Source organism: Silene latifolia, chromosome 11 (genome assembly GCF_048544455.1).
Source record: "Silene latifolia isolate original U9 population chromosome 11, ASM4854445v1, whole genome shotgun sequence".
NCBI classification, from domain to species: Eukaryota; Viridiplantae; Streptophyta; class Magnoliopsida; order Caryophyllales; family Caryophyllaceae; genus Silene; species Silene latifolia.
Window position 1 is genome coordinate 104,808,076 of NC_133536.1, and position 23,108 is coordinate 104,831,183.

The 23,108-nt window shown below is 39.1% G+C and overlaps 1 long non-coding RNA gene and 1 other non-coding gene across 2 annotated transcripts; one reads left to right on the top strand and one right to left on the bottom strand.

The window, feature by feature from the left end:
• Nucleotides 1-325: 325 nt before the first annotated feature.
• On the top strand, nucleotides 326-2,878 carry LOC141615006 (uncharacterized). The gene is made up of 5 exons (XR_012529540.1): nucleotides 326-494; nucleotides 1,292-1,399; nucleotides 1,897-1,972; nucleotides 2,067-2,180; nucleotides 2,688-2,878. It is a non-coding gene; the product is annotated as an uncharacterized LOC141615006 (long non-coding RNA).
• A 1,479-nt stretch (nucleotides 2,879-4,357) lies between these two features.
• Nucleotides 4,358-4,464, bottom strand: LOC141616505 (small nucleolar RNA R71). The gene has a single exon (XR_012530851.1). It is a non-coding gene; the product is annotated as a small nucleolar RNA R71 (small nucleolar RNA).
• Nucleotides 4,465-23,108: the final 18,644 nt, after the last annotated feature.

Here is a 23,108-nt window from a genome sequence, read left to right on the forward strand (position 1 = left end):
ACTCAATCCATCACAACAATCACTACAAAAAAAACACGGAAAACTGACGGAAAAAGTGACGGAAAAACCAAGCCGTCAGATAATAAGGAAAACTGACGGTATTGTGACGGAATTTCCGTCGGTAGTGTGTTCCTGACGGATTTTCCGTCATAAATAAATGGCGCGTTGAATATTGGCCTTAGCGCCATAATAAGTGACGCATTTATGACGGATATTCCGTCAGTAGTTATAAATTATGTCGGATATTCCGTCAGGAATTTATATTTGCTGACGAATATTCTGTCAGATATGACTTCATATAGGGACTGACGTCTGACGGAATATCCGTCATAATTTTTAAGAACATAAAGAAAAAAAAAAGACAGTTCTCACTTTAATCCCCAAATCAGTTTCAACCTCACTCTCACTTGCAAACCCTAACGCCCAAACCCGAGCACCACTTCCAACACTGTCCCCGCCGGCCACCACTGCCCGCCGCCTCCACCAGCACTCCGGTAACCCTCCTCTCCCTTTTCTTCTTTCCTTTTTCTTCTTTTCCCTCTTCTTTCCAGCACCGTCGTCACCTCTGTCTGCCACTGCCGCCGCCGCCGCCACTGAAGTCCTCCGCCCCGCTGCTTTTCTGTCTTTTTTTCTTTTCTTTCAATATAGGAACACTACATCATCGTAACTTCCGACATTCTACCTCTGGTATAAACCCTAGCTTTCCTCTCGCTATATTCAATTTTAGATTCCTTTCTATTTTTCTTCATTTTGCGTTAACTCTAACACTTATTTAAATTCGAGTATATTCATTGCATTTATCGTTTCCTTCATCGTTTAATGTTGAGATTGGTGCTGATTTGCTTGAATTTTCGTAATATATATGTATGGTGTTGTTAATTTATTAATGTTCCAAACTTTTTTCAATTGGGTTGTTGGATTTGGATTTTTTTTGCTGGAATCGTGTTTTTTTGCCACTTTATATGTGAAATTGTGATCCTGTACTGATGGCCTTATGAAAGTCGTTATCTTTACGTTTGGTCTTGGTAGAGATCTAATAATGTAAGAAGGGATTTTATTGAAGAATTGAGAGGTGTAGTAATCAAGTATTTTGTTCATGGTCAATTATAGTTCGTTTCATTTCTTAAGTTATGGAAGGACGTATTTTCGTCGGATTATGATCAGGTTTGGTGATGGGGCCTGCCCTGCTTTTTGGTAGGAATTGAGGTTCAATGTTAATTGTCTGCCGGCATACATATGCCTTTTTTTTTCCTTGTTCTTGTTTATTAAATTATATATTATGTTTCCCCAGGTTGCTCAACATCTGATTCTTGCTGGGCATGATGTTCATATGGTTTCGGCAGCTCCTGACTTCATGTACACAATTGAAATTCAATCTTCTCGCCTGCACATTCGAAAAGTAAACTCCTTATTCTTCTTAATTGTCTATAAGTGCTTGCTAGTAAGTAAGAAGCTTTACTTACTCATACTAACAAGTTAACAAGAACGATTGGCCATAGTCTTAAATCTTTGTTACAATGATATAGTCTTGTAAACAATTGGACATCTATATCACATTAGATTAAGAGTTTATGATTACTAACCATTGACTAAGAGGATGGTTGATGAAAATTGATTAAATAAAATGATGAATAAGGCTTGTTTTTCTCTTCTTGCTCCTTCATTCTACCACCTGTTATTCATCCCTTCTACACTCTTCTTTTTCTTTTCTTTTGATCTCATCTCTTTGGCAATATCCTAATGAGTAGTATCATGAAAATAGGTGGGTTGGAATATATGTAGTAGGTTAATTCTAGTTCTATTTGGGCCAGTTTTATAAACAATGCTTGCGTATATTTGACCCGACACTATTCGTATACATGTAGTCATATAAATTTGATCTATGATTCTGTACAGATTTAATACATGCCTTCGCAAACTTACCAAAGGATCTCAACTTTATTCAGCACTCAAATCATCTAGGATGGAAACTGTAAGAAGTTTTAGCAAACTATTGATTTTTAGTCCAAATTTGCAAGTGCTGTAGTTTTTGTCGGTTGATTAATGGTATTGTGGGACTTTTTCAGGAATGAGGGGGAAAACCATAATAATAGATCCAGCATTATATAGTTTAAACAAGTCGGAAATATGGTGGGTTATCAAGCAAAGGGATCTCCCAACTTCTTTCTAATTGTATACAGGTTTTTTTTTTATCTCCATACTTTCTAATTATTATGTTCTTCAATAATAATTACTCCGTATCAAATTTATTAATTAGTTGCTTCTGTTATGTTAGTTATTCTACTTTATTGCGTTTAAAGTTCCCTCCAGTACCTAGATAATGCCATAACGGGTTTGATCTACGAAATATGTGCCTTTAGAGGAAAAATAGTACTTTGTACTTGGGATTCTTTTCTTTTTCATTTGTTTAGCCTTTTTTATTGTATAAGAGAATTATGTTATTAATTAAAAGTAAATAAATCATCAGAAAGATACATACAGTATTATAGTAGTCCGTAATTTTATATAATCCATTATAAAAGTCAGGTAGAATGACTGGAATTTTACTGTGCACGGCAAGAATAACCTTTTGAATTAGTCAGGTTTATTTGTTGATTAGGTGGGTAGTGACTGGAATTTTAATGTGCATATTGATTCTCTCCCTTGGTTATTTTGTGATTTACTCAGAGATTAATTGTGGATTGCAGGTGGTGTTGGATTGTGGAGCAGTTCAGCCATATGCTTTGACAGTAGATTGTTTAGCCTCTTGGGAAAAGATAATATACTAACATTTTGATGAAGGATCTTTGTAAAGAAGGCATTTAAAACTTCATTTAATTTGGAAATGCGAACATTTATATTTCCAGCATAAAATTACTAGCTACAAACCTTTCACTCACTAGTCAGCTAGTTGTGAGCCACTTGGGGCAGGAATTTCTTTTTTTCTTTTTAAAAAAAAAAGTCGATTTTTCTGACGGAAATTCCGTCAGAAAAGTTGACTTTTGTTGACTTTTCTGTCGGAAATTCCGTCAGAAAAGTCAACAAAAGTCAACTTTTCTGACGGAATTTCCGTCAGAAAGGTCAACTTTTCAGCCCAATCCCAGAGAATACGTGCGACGGATTAGTAGTCAGTAGTCCGTCAGGAATGCCTATAGTGACGGAAAATCCGTCAGGATTGCGTTTTTCGTGACGAATCGTAGTGACGGTTGATTCCTGACGGTTTTTCCGTCAGGAACCCGTGTTTCTGACGGGAAAAGGCCTTTATTGACGGATTATTTCCGTCAGTTTTCCGTGTTTTTTTTGTAGTGAATAATTGCTTGCTTATAATTTGAGAACATGTTTGTATGATCATATCCCATGATTCCCCTATGACCCCATGACACCCTAGTGCCTTTAATCAATTGTTTACACCCCTTTAATTCATCTTGCTTGTTTATTTTCATTGTTATTCTAGTTTAGTAACCTTCTACATCAACCCAATTTGTGACACCCCTTAGACACCACTAGTTACAATAGAAATCTCATTTCAACTCCCGTCCCTTGGGATCCGACCTTTACTTGCCTCTTTACTAATTGTAGAGTTGCTTGTTAAGCTATAAATTGTGTTTTGATTCGACCGTGACCAACGACCACATCTTAATTTGTGAACACTTAGCGGGATCGCATCAAAAATGGCGCCGTTGCCGGGGACGGTGTTTGTTTGACTTAGATTTCTTTTTATTGTTATTAGTTGTGTCTTTCTTCACCTTGAGGAAGTAAAACTCCTCAAGGTTTGTTCTAATTGTTTTTGAGTTGTTTGATATTTTGCATGTCTAGAAGGTTACAAAGTGATTTGCTACCTTTTGACCGTGAAATCGAAAGAACCTTGACGAACAATAGGAGACTTGTTAGGAGGAATTTGAGAGGTGTTAGTGAAGTTGTTCAACCCACTAGTGAGTTTGTCAATCCTTTCGCAATAGAAGGAGAAGAAAACCCATTACACAATACCCCACAAAATCCACCTACAATGCCAAAATTCTCGTCACACTCCGTACCCACCGAGGAGAATCTACCAAATGGTACTCCTACACCGCAACATCTCACTGGAAATTTTATTGCCAAGTCCGCCTTCATCCAACTAGTTGAGAGGAGCCAATTCGGGGGAATGCCTAGTGAGGACCCTCATTCTCATATGGAAACCTTTTGCGATTATTGTGATGCTATCTCTCAAACGGGCGTGACTCAAGACCAAATTAGATGGGTCTTATTTCCTTTTTCCTTAATCGGCACCGCAAAGCAATGGTTGAAGGGCCTTGATAAGGCCACCCTTGGAATAGATTCTTGGAAGAAGTTAGCGCTAGCTTTCTACAAAAAATTCAACCCACCGGAAAAGACCAACATGCTAAGAGCTCAAATTACGGGTTTTAAGCAAAGGGATGAAGAGTCTTTGTATGAAGCTTGGGAGCGGTTCAAGGGAATTTGTCGCTCATGTCCTCACCATGGACTTAGCGAATGGTTTTTGGTGCAACAATTTTGGAATGGTTTATATGAAGATTCTAGGAACATTCTCAATATGGGATCGAATGGGATGTTCACCGAGGTTGATGACAACCAAACTTGGAGCAAAATTGAAGAGATGGCAATCCACAATTCACAATATAGTAGGCCTCGCAAGGCTACTAGAGGAGGAAAGTATGAAGTGGACGCCGTTACTCCATTAGGTGCCCAACTAAGTTCCCATATCGATACAATCAACTTGAAGTTTGAACAAGCTATGGCTAGACTTGAGGAAAACTCAAAATCATCGAAGCATAATGTCAATGCCATGACGGCATCCTCATCAATCCCAAGTGGGATATGTGAGAATTGTGGAACTTTGGGTCATGACTCAAGTGAGTGTAGGGGAACAACCGAACAAGTGAATGCTTTCCAAGCATATAAAAGTGGTACCCCTTATTCAAATTTTTACAATGAAAACACCAAGTTCCATCCAAATCTCTCATACAAAAGCCAAAATGTTCAAAACCCTCAAACAACATACACTCCACCACCCATGAGAAACCAAAATCAAAGACCCTTTTACAATCAAAACCAAGGTTACCAAAATCAAAATCCATACAATCACCAAAATGACCAAGGTTTTGATGTCCAAAAAGCGGTCCTCCAAATGCAAAAGAATCAACAAGAATTTTTCACCCAAATGCAAAAAGATAGCCAAGCAAAAGAAACCACCATCAACAACATTCTAGCTCACACCAAGATGTTGGAAACACAATTGACTCAACTAGCATCTTCAAGCTCACAAAGACAAAGGGGCAATTACCACCTCAAAGTAATCCCCTAGACATGAAACAGTTAGTGCCATTCATTTGAGAAGTGGTACAAAGTATGAAGCACCGAAGAAGCAAGTTGAGGATGAAGTTGTGGAAGCTAGTGAAAAGGAAGAAATTGTGCAAAACTCCAAAGATGGAGAATCATCAAAAGAAGAAAGTTCAAAGAAAAATGAAGACAAGGCCAAAGAGAAGGAGCCCATTGTGATTAGACTTCCTTTTCCAAGTCGTCAAGCCAAGCCCAAATTTGATGATCAACTTGGAAAGTTCATGGAAATTGTGAAGAATTTAGAAGTCTCAATTCCTTTCACGGAATTAATCAATCACGTTCCGGCCTATGCGAAGTACATGAAAGATATCCTCACAAAGAAGAAGTCAATCCGGAAACTTGAGACTATCGCCTTCACTAAGGTGAGTAGTGCAATACTTCAAGGGAGTTCACCTCCAAAGTTAAAGGATCCGGGAAGCTTCTCAATACCGTGTACCATTGGCGACACGACGATCAACAAAGCCTTATGTGACCTAGGGGCTAGTGTGAGTGTCATGCCATACTCGGTAAGTAAAAGGTTGGGAATGGGAGAGCTTAAATGCACCAACATCACACTCCAAATGGCCGATAGATCGACGAAGACACCGTTAGGGATATGGGAAGATGTCCCCGTGCGAATTGGGAAGTTTTTCATCCCGGTGGACTTTGTCATTGTTGATATGGAGGAAGATTCCAACATTCCAATCATCCTAGGAAGACCTTTCCTACACACCGCCGGTGCGGTGATTGATGTGAAACATGGAGAGCTCACTCTAGAAGTGGGAGATGAAAGCATAACTTTTAATCTTGACAAGACTATGAGAGCTCCTCGTTTGCATGAGCCATGTTTCATGATTGATCATTATAGCCGAAAAGATGAAAGGAAGAAATCGGAACTCCAATGGAGGAAGAAAATTGAAGATGCTCCATTCAAAGAGCAAGTGAATAGTAACAAGGAGAGCTTGCAAAGCTCATCAAAATCAACCAAGGAAGAAGAGGATGGCCTCATTGGCCAAGAGAACAAATTGGGAGAGTTGTCTCCATCTAAGCAAGAGATTTTCAATGATCAACTCAATGAAGTTTGTGGTCTTTGGGACGACGAATTTGAAGGGATTTTTAATCCCTACATTGGGCATGCCATCGATCATGATCAACAACAAGGGCCACAGTCTATTGAGGACCTCTACCATAATAATGAACAAGCTTTTGATTACTTCTTCAAGGTGTTGAGCAACATCAACAACACCTTGAACATGCCCCCTTGACATCTCATCAAGAATGAGAGTTTGGTGGAGTCCTCCCTAAACCACCACTTGTAAATATTTCTAACTCCCTAACTTACATTTCAATTCTTGTATTGCATTTTTGTCATCTTTGGATTTTTATCTACTTTGATCAAAATAATTGTCATGTAAGAGAGAAGTGAGGGAGGGACTAACAATTTCAATTGATGTGTAGTGCTTTACCTTAGTGTGGGGATGGCAATTGCCTAGGCTATCCATGCCTTTGTAGTGCCCCCACAATGAAGAACACAAGACTTGAAAGAAAGAATGGAAGAATGATAAAGGGAATGCGCTGTGCACGGGTGGAACTGAATCCATGTACATAGGGGAAGAATCCGAGCGGATTACCAAGAATCCGCCCGTCTTCTGCAATCCGAGCGTCCTGCAGAAAAGACGCCGTCTTGAATCGAGCTGAATTTTGAAATTTTCTCGATCGTTAAAGAATCCGAGCGGATTTCGAAAATCCGCCCGTCGTAAGAATCCGTCCGTCTTGTGAGAAAGACGCCCGTCTTTGCGGTACCGAGGAAAACAAGCAAATTTCTCTCGGGACGAAATCCGTCCGTCCTTGAGCAAATCCGCCCGTCCCGTGTTCAGCAAATCCGAGCGGATTCTACAAAATCCGCCCGTCTTTAGGCGAGTTTTTGCAAAGGTAGAAGAAGCAGAATCCGCACGGATTGAGCCTAATCCGCACGGATTGCCCCTGCAGTTTTGAAATTTTCGGTCTCTTTAAAACCCCTCCCACCTTCATTCATTCATTCATTCATTCATAAACACTACCCACAACATCAAAACCCTCATCCTCTCCATCATAAAAACAAAAACCCTCAACAACATTCACCAAAATCAAATCAAACCATCCTTCCAACAACAAATTAATCACTCTATCTTCAACAAAAATCAAAACCAAGAACAAAATCTTCAACCTTTGAGTCGATTTTTGTTTTCATAAAGGCAAAGCCTTTCACCCTCAAATCGATTTGGGTATACTACAAATTGAAGATTTTTCACTCTTTTCTTGGTTAGTTCATCAATGGCAAGGACTAAGGGTGCAACAAAAGCAACAAAGGCACCAAAGGCTAAGGCACTCTCACAAAGGCAAAAGGCTCTTCAAACAAAGAAAGCTTTGGCTATGGTGGTGGCAACACCAAACTTGGAAGGGTAACAACAACAACAACCTTCTATGGGACCATCAACATCTTCTACTCCGGTAATTAATCAACTTTTGCATTATCCGGAGGTAACTTTTATTTCCGATACCCATAGAAATACCTTTGTCAAGTTTGCTATGAAATCTATTCAATCCACCAAATTCATATGTGAAGATACCTTGGAAAAATTAGGTGTTCTTGAACAAACAAAAGCCTTTTTCAAAGCCATGGGGTTGAAAAAATTGTTTGAAACAAAGGAATTGACATACCCCTCCCTTGTCTTGGAATTTTTAAGTTCTTTGAAAGTCACCAAAGTTGAGAATAGAGAAAATCTCGAGTTTCGTCTAGCTAATGTTAGTAGACGCATTACCTTTACGGAATTAGGTGAAATTTTGGGTCTTAGTGATGAATCGAGTTATCTTAAGCATTATGGAAAGTATGACCCCGAGCCTATGACCCCGAGCCTCTTTGGGAGGCAATCTCCGGGAAGAAATTTGAGGATTTTCATGCATGTCGTGCTCTTTTGGTCCATCATCCGGGCATAAGAGTATGGCACAAGGTTGTGGGAAATACCATAATTGCTAGGAAAGACACCAATCATTTCACAAGACTCGATTTTATTCTCCTTGAATCGGCTTTGAATATCGGAAGAATTCACACCAAGCCTTACAATTCTTTGAGGCTATTGGTTGATAGATGGCTCAATGTTGATAATGGGAAGAAGGGCACGACCGTTATTGTCAATGGCGGCCTAGTCACGGTCCTAGCTAAGCACTTTGATCCTAATTTCAATAAGGATAAGAAGTACAAAGCAAAGGAAGGTGGCCATCTTATTGATATGCATATTATGATTCACAAGTTCAAGTGGGTTGCCCATAACCCCCTTGACCCTAAATATGGATGGTTAACTAGTGAAGCTAGATCGTTCACCTTGCCCTCGAAGATTTGTCGCCTAAGCGTCCACCGGACCAATTATCTACTTCCCCTTTCCGAAGAAGCCGAGTATATCATTCAACAACAAAAGGGTGATCTTGAAACCCCCTCCTCTTCCATTGTCATACCACCTTACCCCTTTAAGTATGAAGAGTTCAAGCCGGAAGGAATTGAAATTGGGAAAGACTATGTGACTCTTCTCATGCAAGCAATGCACAAGCAAGCCCATGAAGATCGGAAAAATGCGTATTTGGCTCAATATCCACCCCTCCTACATCTAGCTAGGCAAGGACTCCTTGATCCATCTTGTCCTTTGCCTAGTTGGGCGGATAGAGAAGTCTTATTTCCGGGTGCATCTAGGGACGTGGTGGGAGACAATGAGGTTGTTGGAAATGATGAAGAAGTTGATGATAATATTGAGGAAGAAGCAATGGAAGAAGAAAGAAATGGTGAAGATGATGATGAACAAGATAAGGAAGAAAGTGAAGAAGCAAATGACAAGGAAAGTGGCAATGTGACCACTTCTCATGAGGGAAGTGGTGATGATGATAGCATGATGGAAGACTAGCAAGCCTTGGAGACTCCTACACTCCCATGGTTTGTCTATATCTCTTTGTATTTTATTTCATTTTGATCATTGTTGGTTTAGTCCTAGCAACATCAAAGGACTTACACCTCGGTACCATTGAGGTGTTCTTATTTTATTGTTCCCATTTGTAAAATCCAAAATGACAAATTAGTTTCATGCATAGCATAGTGTGTGCATAAACTATACCCATCCTTGGACATTAGCAATAATGTCTCACTCGGTTTGGGGAAGTTAATGCATACGCAATGGGAGGTAATCTAAATTATCCTCTCCGTCATAACAAAAACCATGCATCATGTAGCATAGCTTAGTATAGATTGCATTTAGTATAGAAATCATGCATCATCTTTGCATAATTTCCATCATTTTGGCCATTGAGGACAATGCCCATATTAGTGTGGGGATGGGAATTCTAACATTTAACTCTTATTCAAAAAACCCATAAAAATTGAAGAAATTGAAAAACCCAAAAACAAGTTCATTTCCTTTGTATATATTGTCTTGTATATATTGTGTTTGTTTTATCCTTGTTCACATTGATTGACTACGCCACATCCGAGACATGAGGATATTGAAGACCGCATGGTATGATCTTTTCAATCTCCTTTTTCCTCTTTATGTTAATGACTATGTGGCTTTATTTTGATTGATGCGGTATAACAATGTGAATCTAGGACTTGCATTTAGATTATATGTCATATTAGTTGGTAGAATCATATGCATTAGGATGTTTATATGTTAGTTGCATCATGGCATGTAGTTTGCATGTTAGAAAATTTTGCGAAACCGTCTATTTGGGAAGCTTGACAAATGTATATAGGCCCTAGTAGATGCTTTTTCTTCTTAAGACATTGCTTGTTAGAATGCTTGTAAAACACCCTAGGATGTGTCATGCTAGTATCCTTTGACCCATGGTTTAAGGCCGAGTCAAGAGTACCTTGTGATGTGATAACTCCTTGGCTACCGTTTATTCCAAGGTGACCCTTGAAACCATGCACCCATACATCCATCATCCATGTTCTACCATACATTTTGTCAACAAAAGGGAATGGGCACAAAAAGAAATCAATTTGAGTTCAATGAAATGAAAAATGAAAGAAAGTTTGCAAAAATGCATCAAAAGAAAAGAGGAGCAAAAATAGACTCCTAAAGCTTCAAATATAAGGCACCCTTGTTACTAATTGGGGTGACTTTGAAAATGTTCAAAAAGAAATGCAAAAAAGTTGTCAAGTATTGAAATGCCAAAAATCAAAAAGAAATGGCAAAGAAAGTGTTCTCAAATGTCAAATGCCACAAGAAATTGGGGGGAAAAACAAAAACAAAAGCAAACTCCCAAAAGTGAAACTCAAATATCTATTGATCCCTTTATCATTCGTATCCATTTTTGTGCATGGTAGAGAGGGGACGACCCTTCTTCTTGTCTCGGCAAGAGGGGGAATTCCGCGATCCTCCAGTGTTTCTAACACCATAGGGATTCTATTCTTGACAAAAGCATTTAACGATTGAGGACAAAGATACCCTAGCTCGACACAACCTGGAGGTGATTTATTGGTATCCTTCTAGGCTTAGTAGTTTGAACAAATTGCATCTATGAAGGATTGTGTACCCTTGAATTGCTTCCCTTGTAGATAATTTCCGCCACTTGATGAGGGAGTGGCTATTCTTTTTGTAGATGCATCCATTATGTGCTTTTGTGTGCTTAATGTTTGGATGTGTCGCCATTTTGGCAAGACCCACCTTGCCTTGCAAGAAGACATCCTACCTCATGGTTGTCTTGTTGTGAGTTGAAGGGGCGGAGTGAGACCCGCTAATTGTCTCATATCGGCTATATTATTAGGATAGGTTAGTATTGGTCCTAGTCTTTGTCACCTCTTTACTCGGGACGAGCAAAGGTTCGGTTTGGGGATATTTGATGTGACCATAATTGGCGCATATTTAGCCCCCGAATTAGCCTTGTTTCCATGCTTTTTAGTGCTTATTTGGGTCATTTCCTATCTTTAGTTCTTTGTTTTTCATATTCTTTGAGATTTTGATCCCTTGGTAGGAAAGGAGTAAGAATCTTGCATTTTCATGGCAAAACGAGACTAAATTGATCGAATTCAATGACGAAGCATCAAGGAGAGACAAGATTAGAAGGCCTTTGTACATATCATAGTAGAAGAGCAATGTTGAGGAAAGATCCTTGAGTCCCCAAGGAAATCCCCAAGGAATTTATGAAGAAAAGGGAAGAAAAGAAGAAGTTACTATCGATCGACAATCCGAGCGGATTGCCAGCAATCCGCCCGTCCAGCCTCTGCATAATCCGAGCGTCCCGTGCCTGCATCCGCTCGGATTCACCCTCAACAATCCGTCCGGATTCCCCAGAATCCGCTCGGATTCCACCGCCCAAATCCGGCCGTCCCGACCTTATTCCGCCCGGATTTCTTCACAGCACGGGTTGTCTTCTTCAAGCTACGAAAAGAGAAGCCCTTCTCTCAGAAAATACCGGGTCCTCGTTGCTCAACTTAAAAAGTGTAATTACTAGTTTAGCCCTTAGTTAACCCTAATGCATCCTCCCTAATTTTCACTATAAATACCCCATTAGGCTAATTAGAGGAGCATGTTCTTCTTATCAATAATTAGAGTAGTTAATATCAATCAAATCTCTCTTCAATATTGTAATCAAGTATTAATCAAGTTTTAATCCAAGTTTTAGTTCTTTAATCTCTCTTTTGTTCATCCTTTATTTTGGGTAATTGAAGATTATTTGGGTTATTATTGGGAGATTGACAACCTCTCAATCTAGCATTCAAGTACTTCTATTATTCTTGCTTTATTATTGGAATCATTAGTAGGTATAATCTCTTAATCCCTTTTTAATTATTGTTAATTACTTTCATTTATTCATTATGTTTCATATTGTTAGTATGATTGACAACCTTGCTAACATGATCAACATGATAATGACTGAGTAGTCTCTTAGCTAGGGTTAATGGGTGATTAGGGGAAACCAACATGGGGAATGATTCATGCTTAAATTAATATGCATTCATGTTTTATTTGCTTGCTTGTTTTGATCTCAACTCATGCACTTGTTATATTTGATGAAATGCTAAGCCTATGAATCCTTGCATTTACTATCATCTTCTATCTTTTCAATGAGACTTGTAAGATATAACCCAACTCGAGTCTCATTAGACCATGCATGTTGTTGAGTAGGGAAGATTAAGTCGACTTGTAGGTGTTGTACAATCTAATCGATTCAGCTCCGGGACCCAAACTTTCCTAGGATTGTAAGATATAACCCAACTCAATCCATCACAACAATAATTGCTTGCTTATAATTTGAGAACATGTTTGTATGATCATATCCCATGATTCCCCTATGACCCCATGACACCCTAGTGCCTTTAATCAATTGTTTACACCCCTTTAATTCATCTTGCTTGTTTATTTTCATTGTTATTCTAGTTTAGTAACCTTCTACATCAACCCAATTTGTGACACCCCTTAGACACCACTTGTTACAATAGAAATCTCATTTCAACTCCCGTCCCTTGGGATCCGACCTTTACTTGCCTCTTTACTAATTGTAGAGTTGCTTGTTAAGCTATAAATTGTGTTTTGATTCGACCGTGACCAACGACCACATCTTAATTTGTGAACACTTAGCGGGATCGCATCAGAGATTTATAAATTTCTCCCACTCAATGTAAAACAATTTGCAAAATCTGTATTCACAAAGGTCGTATTTTACAAGTGATCTGTATCAAGAGTTGTTTCCCCGACTAGAGAGTAACTTAACTGATAAACGAATCATCATTCGAGCATGGCCATGCATTTCAGTTACAACTCCTCGAGTGGCCCTGAGAAATAACTAAACCTGATAAGGGTTGGATATTTTCCTCAACTCGAATCCTGCAGATGTAAGCACAGTATGAAATGACCCAGAAAAAATCTACTTAGCCTCCAGTTATAGCAGACCGTGAGAAAGAAACCAAAGTCACCCAAAAACTGCCTTAATCTCAAGAGACAGTCGATAGTCAAAAGAATCGACTCTAGGAACACAATGGATGTCCTATCCACGACCTGGCACCGAATGTTTTTAAACATTTAGGACTCCATTACGTTGTCACAAAAATTTGTCCTACGAGGTATCGTTATAATCTCGCATCTGTGATCGATCAGTCAACTGTTTGACTTATGGCTCGTTGAACCCACCATCAATCGACTGCACAATATAATAGCCAGAGTTATCAGCTCATATGGGCGATTACGGACTAAAACAAAATATAATGTAATTCAGTTCACTTTGTGGCGTTCAATGTTGTCAGTACAATCTACATGAAAAACAAAATATTATATTAAAACGATGAAGTTATAAATAGTATATGAAAAAGATAATGTATCAAATTCATAATCAACTACTACAACTCAGGAACACGTTTAATTCCCATGGAAATAACGTGCCCTTCATGCTTATCAAAATTGAACGGTTTAGTGAGAGGGTCCGCGATGTTATCATCCGAAGCTATCTTGTCAATCACTATCACTTCTTGCTCCACGTAATCACGGATCAGGTGAGCTTTCCGATGTACATGTCTAGATTTGTTGCTAGACTTTGACTCTTTAGCCTGGAAGGTGGCACCTCTATTGTCACAATAGATGGTGATCGGGTTATTCGAACTAGGAACTATCGTAAGTCCTTGTAAGAATTGACGCATCCATATAGTTTCCTTTGCTGCTTCCGAAGCGGCATAGTATTCGGATTCAGTGGCATAATCTGCTACAACACTCTGTTTGGAACTCTTCTAGCTGACCGCAGCACCATTAAGAGTGAAGACGAATCCGGACTGAGATTTTGAATCATCTCGATCCGTTTGGAAGCTAGCATCTGCGTAACCGATTGTGCATAGCTTAGTATCGCCTCCATAAGTCAATACCCTATCCTTAGTCCTCCGTAGGTACTTGAGGATGTTTTTAACAGCTATCCAGTGTGTTTCACCTGGATTCTTTTGGTACCAACTCGTCATACTCAATGCATATGCCTTGTCTGGATGTGTGCATATCATGGCATACATGATTGATCCTATTGCAGATGCATAAGGAACACGACTCATGCGCTCAATCCCTTCAGGCGTCGTGGGTGACTGAGACTTGCTCAACTGCATCCCAGACGTCATTAGAAGGTTCCCCTTCTTGGAGTTGGTCATGCTGAACCTCTCAAGAATCTTATCCAAATAAGACTCCTAACTAAGTGATAACGTCCGTCGTGATCTATCTCGGTAGATACGGATTCCCAAAATGCGTTGTGCCTCACCCAGATCTTTCATCTGGAAATGGTTCTTCAACCATCCTTTAACCGAAGATAAGAGAGGAATGTCATTCCCAATCAAGAGTATGTCATCGACATACAATATCAAGAATACAATCTTGCTCCCACTCGACTTGATATATAAGCATGGTTCCTCGACCGATCGAGTGAAACCATACTCTTTTATCACCTGGTCGAAACGATGATTCCAACTCTGAGAAGCTTGCTTAAGTCCATAAATGGAACGCTTAAGCTTGCATACTTTCTTAGGATGTTCACGATCTATGAAACCTTCGGGTTGCACCATGTACAACTCTTCCTCCAAATAACCGTTTAAGAAGGCGGTTTTCACATCCATTTGCCAAATTTCATAGTCATGAAATGCGGCAATCGCTAAGATTATCCAAATGGAACGTAGCATGACTACAGGTGCAAAAATCTCATCATAATGCAATCCGTGCACTTGAGTGAAACCTTTTGCCACTAGTCATGCCTTATAGGTATCTGGTTGCGCGTCTACAGAATGCTTTATTTTGTAAAGCCATTTGCACTGTAGAGGTTTTACCTTATTAGGTAAATCAACTAGATCCCATACGTCATTCTCATACATGGAGTCCATCTCGGATTGCATGGCTTTGAGCCATAGCTTTGAGTCGGAACAGGCCATAGCACCTTTATAGGTAGCGGGTTCATTACTCTCTAGGAGCAAAACGTCATTCTCCTCGACCATACCAATGTATCTGTCCGGAGGATTAGAGACTCTACCCGACCTCCTAGGTTCCTCAGGAATATTAACCGTATCATCAGTTGGAGGAACAACTTCCTCCATCTGTTCCTCGGTTGTTGGTTCTGGAATCTCCGACAGCTCGAAGGTTCTATTACTTGTCTTGTTCTCGAGAAATTGTTTCTCAAAGAACTTCGCACTAGCCGCAACAAAAACTCGATGTTCGGTAGGCAAATAGAAGTAATGACCAAACGTTCCTTTTGGATAACCTATAAAGTATGTCTTGACCGATCGCGGGCCGAGCTTATCCTCGTGTCTCCACTTGACATAAGCCTCGCAGCCCCAAACCCGAATAAAGGACAAGTTAGGGACCGTTCCCTTCCGCATTTCATATGGAGTCTTGTCGACAGCTTTAGTCGGACTTCGGTTAAGTATAAGAGCAGCTGACAAAAGAGCAACACCCCATAATGAATCAGGTACTACCGTGTGACTCATCATGGACCGAACCATATCAAGTAAGGTTCGATTTCTCCGTTCGGACACACCATTTAATTGAGGTGTTCCAGGTGGAGTTAACTGTAAAACGATTCCACAGTTTTTAAGGTGTTGATCAAACTCATTTGAAAGATATTCGCCACCCCGATCTGAAATGAGTGCTTTAACCTTTCTACCCAGTTGGTTCTCAACCCTGTTCTGGTATTCCTTGAATTTCTCAAAGGACTCACTTTTATGCTTCATTAAGTAGACATATCCGTATCTACTCAAATCGTCCGTGAAAGTGATAAAATATCTATAGTCATCTCTAGCGATAATTGACATAGGTCCACAAACATCAGTATGTATTAGTCCTAATAGGTCACTAGAGCGCATTCCAACACCTTTGAAGGAAATTCGAGTCATTTTGCCAATGAGACATGATTCACACGTGCCATATGTAGAAAAATCGAATGCGGGAATAGTCCCATTATCGACGAGTTTCTTCACGCGTTTCTCATTTATGTGTCCCATTCGACAATGCCATACATAGGTTTGATCTTTGTCACCAACCTTTAATTTCTTATTATTCACGTGTAATACTTCCGTGGTTTGATCTAAGATGTAAATTCCATTCATGGAAACTGCTTTGCCATAAATCATTTCATTGAAAGATAAAATACAGCTATTATCCTTTATTAAAAATGAAAAACCGTCCTTATCAAGTACGGAAACTGAAATAATGTTCTTAGACAAACTGGGTACATAGTAACAGTTATTTAAAAATAACTCAAAACCACTAGGGAGTTGGATTACATACGTTCCATTCGAGACAGCAGCAACTCTGGCTCCATTCCCGACTCGCAGGTCCACATCACCCTGTCCGAGAGGTGTGATGTTTCTTAGGCCCTGCAAATGATTACACAGATGAGAACCACAACCAGTATCAAGTACCCAAGTTCCGAAACTTGTATGGTTAATCTCAATCATATGAATATAAGATGACATACCAACAGGAACGACACGGCCTGCTTTTATGTCCTCACGGTACACGGGACAGTTCCCCCACCAATGTCCAGTCTTGTGACAATGGTAGCACTCAATGTCACCGCCCTTGCTCTTTGACTTGCCTTGTGAGCCACTAGTCTCACCAGGCCCACTCTTACCGTTTCCAGGCTTTTTAAACTTTGGCTTATCTACAGTTAGGTCGCCTGGAGCTTTGCCCTTACCTTTACCCTTGTTGGAAATCGTGAGAACATCCTGATTCATGCTCCCACTCAATTTCATGTCCTTCTCGGTCTGTACGAGAAGTGAGTGTAGCTCATGAGGACTTTTCTTTAAGTCATTCATGTAGTAGTTCGCCCTGAAAAGGGCAAAACCATCATGAAGAGAATGAAGCATTCGGTCAATGACAATGCTCTCACTGATTTTGGAATCAAGTGCCTCCAATTTCTCGACATTCTCAATCATGTTAAGAATGTGTGGGCTAACCGGTTGGCCCTTTTGGAGTTTCGCATCAAAGAAGTGACAGGTATGCTCATAAGTAACGATCCTTGGTGCTTTTGAGAACTCGTTAGTGAGCGTGGTGAAAATCTTGTTTGCACCCTGGGCAATGAAGCGTCTCTGCAAATTGGTTTCCATTGCAAAGATGAGTACGTTCTTTATTGCACCCGCTTCCATGACGAAATCACTATAAGCAAGTGACTCGTTAACTCCCGCATTGGGGGCTGGTTTTACCGGTATTGGCTCAGTTAAGTACTTGAGCTTACCGTCAGCAATGGCAGCATTCCGTAGTGCTGCCTCCCAGTCCGCAAAGTTGGACCCATAATTCTTCAGTCGTGTGAACTGATTCATGTTGTCCATAAAAATTTTAAGCCAGGACTCGCGTCCAAGTGTGGCACTCGGCATTGGGATTTCGTTATTTCCAGCCATTTGTTGTAACAGTATTATCGAAATAAATGAATTCTACACTGCGAAAAGAAGAATAAATAATAAGCATATGCATCGATTTGATTTTAAGTCTAATGCAATACTGTTATAACGCGAAGACTCATGCATTTTTACAATTGACCTTCCTCAAGAATTATATAAATGATCCCAAGACTCAATTATCTGTAAATTGATAAGCCAACCTTTTGGCTAATTCTACTGTTAGAATTCTTGGTCGATAAATTTCTGTAAATTCTATCTTTAGTCCATCATAATCACGAGAAACTCTTCGGACTATAATGTGGAGATAAACTAAGTCAACACAAACTACTTACCCAACGTAGAAGGGGTCATATTATGCCTACCGACGAAGAAGTGATTCATAGTTGTTTGCCCTTATAAAGACTAATCTCAATTTCCGTTTTAGAGGAAGATCCCATCAACTTTTTTTTAATTCATTTTAAGTGAACTAATATCTAGCATGCGTGAATGAATAAACTAAGGTGATGGCTTAAACTGAGTGACATCTGTATGTCTATGAAAACTAACATACAATCTATACGAGTCAATTTTCATGCATTTTAGTAGGTGGTTTGGTTTTAGGCGGAAAATGATGCACTAACTAGCATGTGAATGAAAAGCAATAAGAATGGTAAAACGTAAAACAAAAATAAAGTCCTAGTGTGGCCTATCCTATCAAAATGAACATTAATACAACTTTGGAATCAATCCTTGGACCCGAGAAGCTTGTCTTGATGTTCCATCTTGATCCAAGTAGCGGGAGTGAGCTCCAATCTCCATCTTTAGTCTTCTCAAAAATTACAATTTAAAATTACATAATAAACCTATTTACATTCTAATTTCAAAACCGTAATAAATAAAGAAAACCAAACGGAGATACGAGATCTCAAATTACATTAAAAAATTATGTTTCCATCATTACGAAAACATAATTTGACTAAGGCCACACTAGGTATTACAAATTACAACCGATTGCAAAAATACGTAAATAAAACCATTCAACGATTCATTCAACTAAAATAAAATGCATCAACTAAAATAAATTAAACATGCAATACATAATTCTTCAATTATGTAGATTAATTTTATCCAAACCACCTATTTAATTGATCAAATTAAGTGACAATTCCTCAATTACTCACTATAAATTTAATCTTAATTAATATCAAAAGCTGCCTTTAGCCCCTCCATGAATTGCCTAATCCACACAGCTTCCTTGGCAGCTTTTGATGCTGCAACGTACTCAGCCTCCATAGTAGAATCCGCAATCACAGCTTCCTTGAAGCTTCTCCAGCTTAAATCACCACTATTGAGCATGAAAACATACCCACCTTGGGATTTTATGTCATCTCTATCTGTTTGAAAGATCGAGTCTGTGTAACCCTTAACACATAGGTCGGAGTCTCCTCCAAACACTAAGATAGAATCCTTAGTCCTTCGTAAGTACTTAAGGATGTTCTTAACAGCTATCCAGTGACTCTCACCTGGATTATCTTGATATCTACTGTTCATGCTAAAAGCATACGAGACATCTGGACGAGTGCATATCATGGCATACTTGATTGATCCAACAGCGAAGCATAGGGAATCAACTTCATGCGTTCAACATCTTCGGGTTCGGTGGGTGATTGAGACTTGCTCAAAATTATCCCACTACCCATAGGAATTAAGCCTCTCTTAGACTGGTCCATGTTGAAGCGTCGAAGAACCTTGTCAATATAAGATTCTTGACTTAATGCCAATATCCTTTTGGGTCTATCTCTATAGATCTGGATACCTAATATGCGTTGTGCTTCTCCTAAATCCTTCATTTGGAAATGATTTCCCAGCCACTCTTTGACGGAGGACAACATAGGAATGTCATTTCCAACAAGCAGTATGTCATCCACATACAATATTAGGAACACAACATTGCTCCCACTGAACTTAATGTATAAACATGGTTCCTCAATACTTCGAGTAAAACCATTTCCTTTTATCACATGATTAAATCGATGGTTCCAACTTCTTGATGCTTGCTTAAGACCATAAATCGATCTCTTAAGCTTACAGACTTTGTTAGGATTTTCAGGATCTACAAAACCTTCAGGTTGCATCATATACACCTCCTCTTCTAAATACCCATTTAGAAAGGCGGTCTTGACATCCATTTGCCAAATTTCATAGTCATGAAATGCGGCGATCGCTAACAGAATCCGAATGGATCTCAGCATGGCTACGGGGGCAAAGGTTTCGTCATAGTGAAGACCATGAATTTGGGTAAAACCTTTTGCCACTAGCCTTGCCTTGTAGACATCATCATGTCCTTCTATGTCATTCTTTACTTTAAAGATCCATTTGCATTGAAGAGGTCTTACTCCTCTAGGCAAATCCACCAAGTTCCAAACTTGATTTTCATGCATAGAAATCATTTCGGATTTCATGGCTTCAAGCCATAAAGCTGAATTGGGACTAGAGATTGCAGCTTTGTAGGTGGCGGGCTCGTCACTTTCTAAAAGTAACACATCAAGACTCCTATCCTCTTGGATAAGTCCAACATATCTTTCAGGATGTCGAGAGACTCGACCCGACCTCCTTGGTTGAGGAACAATAACAGAATTAGACGACGAAGGAACGTCTTCTTGCGTCTCTACTTTGGATTGTGGATCTTAAACTTCATCAAGTTCAAAATTTCTCCCACTCTGTCATTTAGAAATAAACTCACTTTTTAGGAAGACAGCCTCACTAGACACAAACACTTTGTCTTCATGAGGTTTGTAGAAGTAATAGCCTCGGGAGGTATTGGGGTAACCTACAAAGATGCACTTTTCGGATCATGGGGCTAGCTTGTTGTCTGTCTTTACCTTGACGTAGGCATCACATCCCCAAATCTTCATATAGGATATATTAGGAAGCCTTCTTTTCCATATCTCATATGGAGTCTTTTCGGTTGCTTTTGTCGGACTATTGTTCAATGATTTGATTGCGGTTTAGATTGAAAATCCCCAAAACGAGTCGCGTAACTCAGTTTGACTCATCATAGATCGAACCATATCTAGTAGGGGTCGATTTCTCCTCTCGGCAACACCATTAAGTTTTGGTGTACCGGGTGGAGTGAGTTGTGACACAATGCCACAACCTTTCAAGTGTGAATCAAATTCATTACTAAGATACTCTCCACCACGATCGGATCGTAGTGCCTTTATCTTCTTGTTCAACTGGTTTTCTACTTCATTTTGAAATTATTTACATTTCTCAAAGGCCTCACTCTTGTATTTCATTAAGTAGATATACCCATATTTACATAAATCATCGGTGAAGGTAATGAAGTAGTCATAATTACCCCTAGCGGTGATAGTCATTGGTCCACATACATCGGTACGTATAAGGCCCAATAATTCACTAGCTCGTGTCCCTTTACCACTAAAAGGATTACGAGTCATTTTGCCTAGGAGGCAAGATTCGCATATACCATATGATTGAAAATCAAATGGTTTAATAACATTAGTTGAAACTAATCTTTTTATGCGATTCTCGTTAATATGACCTAATCGACAATGCCAAATGTACGATTCATTTGGATCACTTGATTTGAGTCTCTTGGATTGTATGTTATAGATGTCTTTACATGGATTTGAAGTTTCTAGAACATAAATGCCATTTATATAAGAGCCTCGGCCTATGACCAAGTCATTTCTAGAAATGATACAACAATTGTTTTTAATGGAAAAATTAAAGCCCTCTATGTCTAACATAGCAATTGAAATAATGTTCTTAGAAACAGAAGGTACATAAAAAAAATTATGGAGATACAACTCAAGTCCATTTGCCAAAACAAGTACATAAGTTCCCTTGGATGTGGCCGCTACTCTAGTTCCATTCCCAAGTCGGAGATCAACATCGTCTATGCTCAGCTTTTCCACGTTTCTTAGCCCCTGTAAATGATTACAAAGGTGAGAACCAAAACCGGTATCTAATACCCACGTTGTGGTGGAAGTAAAATTTACATTAATAACATAAATTTCAGAAGGAATTTTACCGAGTGGAATAACAAGTCCATCCCTAATATTTCCCAAATATATGGGGCAATTCCTCATCCAATGTCCCATGCCATGACAATAATGACATTCATCATCAAGTTGGGCTCCTTTGGTAGTCCCACTAGCCATCTTGTTCCCATTGTTGAACTTTATACCTTTCTTCCCCTTCCTTTTGAACCATTTTCCTTTAGTTGCAAGAGCTTGCTTGCTAGGACTCCCACTAGTTTTGGCATTCTTTTCTTCTAAAGATAAGGATCCCATAAATTTAGTGAGATGGTCTTCCCGAGACACATTCATAAAAGATCTAGTCATAGTAGGAGGTATGGAGGAAGTAATGAAATTAAGGTTTCCTTCGGAACCGATCCCAAAATGAAGCTCTTTAGTTGTATCGAGGTGGTTGTTGGAGCAAATATCGTCAAATAATTTATGACAAGACTCAATGGTAATAGGTGTTGTCGGATTGATAGGATCTATTGATAAACTACAAAATGTAGGTAAAGGAAATATTGACATTTGTCATTTTAATCATACTTGTAAACACTTTAAACAAGTTTTAAGCATTTATATAATGACCTCTACCCAACTATTATAAATAATCCCGAGATCCAAATTCATATCAATTCGGGCACGGCGAGCCGATTCATCCCTAGTCAATATAACTCGGTGGACTAACTCTTTAATAGATTCTACTTCTAGAACTCTCGGTCGATAAAATTACTTTAATATTTATCTTAAGCCCGGAACATATGCGGCTACGGTCGCGAATACTTCCGTTGAGCTAAATCCATGTTTCGATGTAATAACAATTTACTACTCACTTACCCAACGTAACAAGTTTAGTACCTCGGTGAGCCGAGCCTACTTCCTTATGAAATTGAGATTCATGGTTCTAGTATTTGGTAAGGCTAATTCTCAATTATTATTTAGTGAGAGGTTTTGTCAATTTATTATCTATCACGTTTTAAGTGAACTAAAGCGGTGAACTACGATAATTATAATTGACACGGTCGATGACTCGATAAAATATGATATGCATGTGAAGTTATGGCGATTTGGCTATGCATGCAAACATATAAAACAAATGCAAAGCAAAGCAATAAAATCCTAATATGGCATTCCTAAAATAGTAAATCTAATAAACTATTTACAAATTCGGAAACCAACTCCTTTGGTCCCTTGAAATTCATTTGGCACGCACTTCAAGGCAACACCGTCTTGGTCGGAACGCCTTTCCAAATGGCACCGTCTTCAAGGATCTCCGGGATAAATAAACTACATAGCTTTTCTATTTTATACATTATAAAAAGAAAACAAAAATAAAAACAAAAGTGATACGAGATCACATTAATTACAACTGAATCGATATCCCCATTCATTTC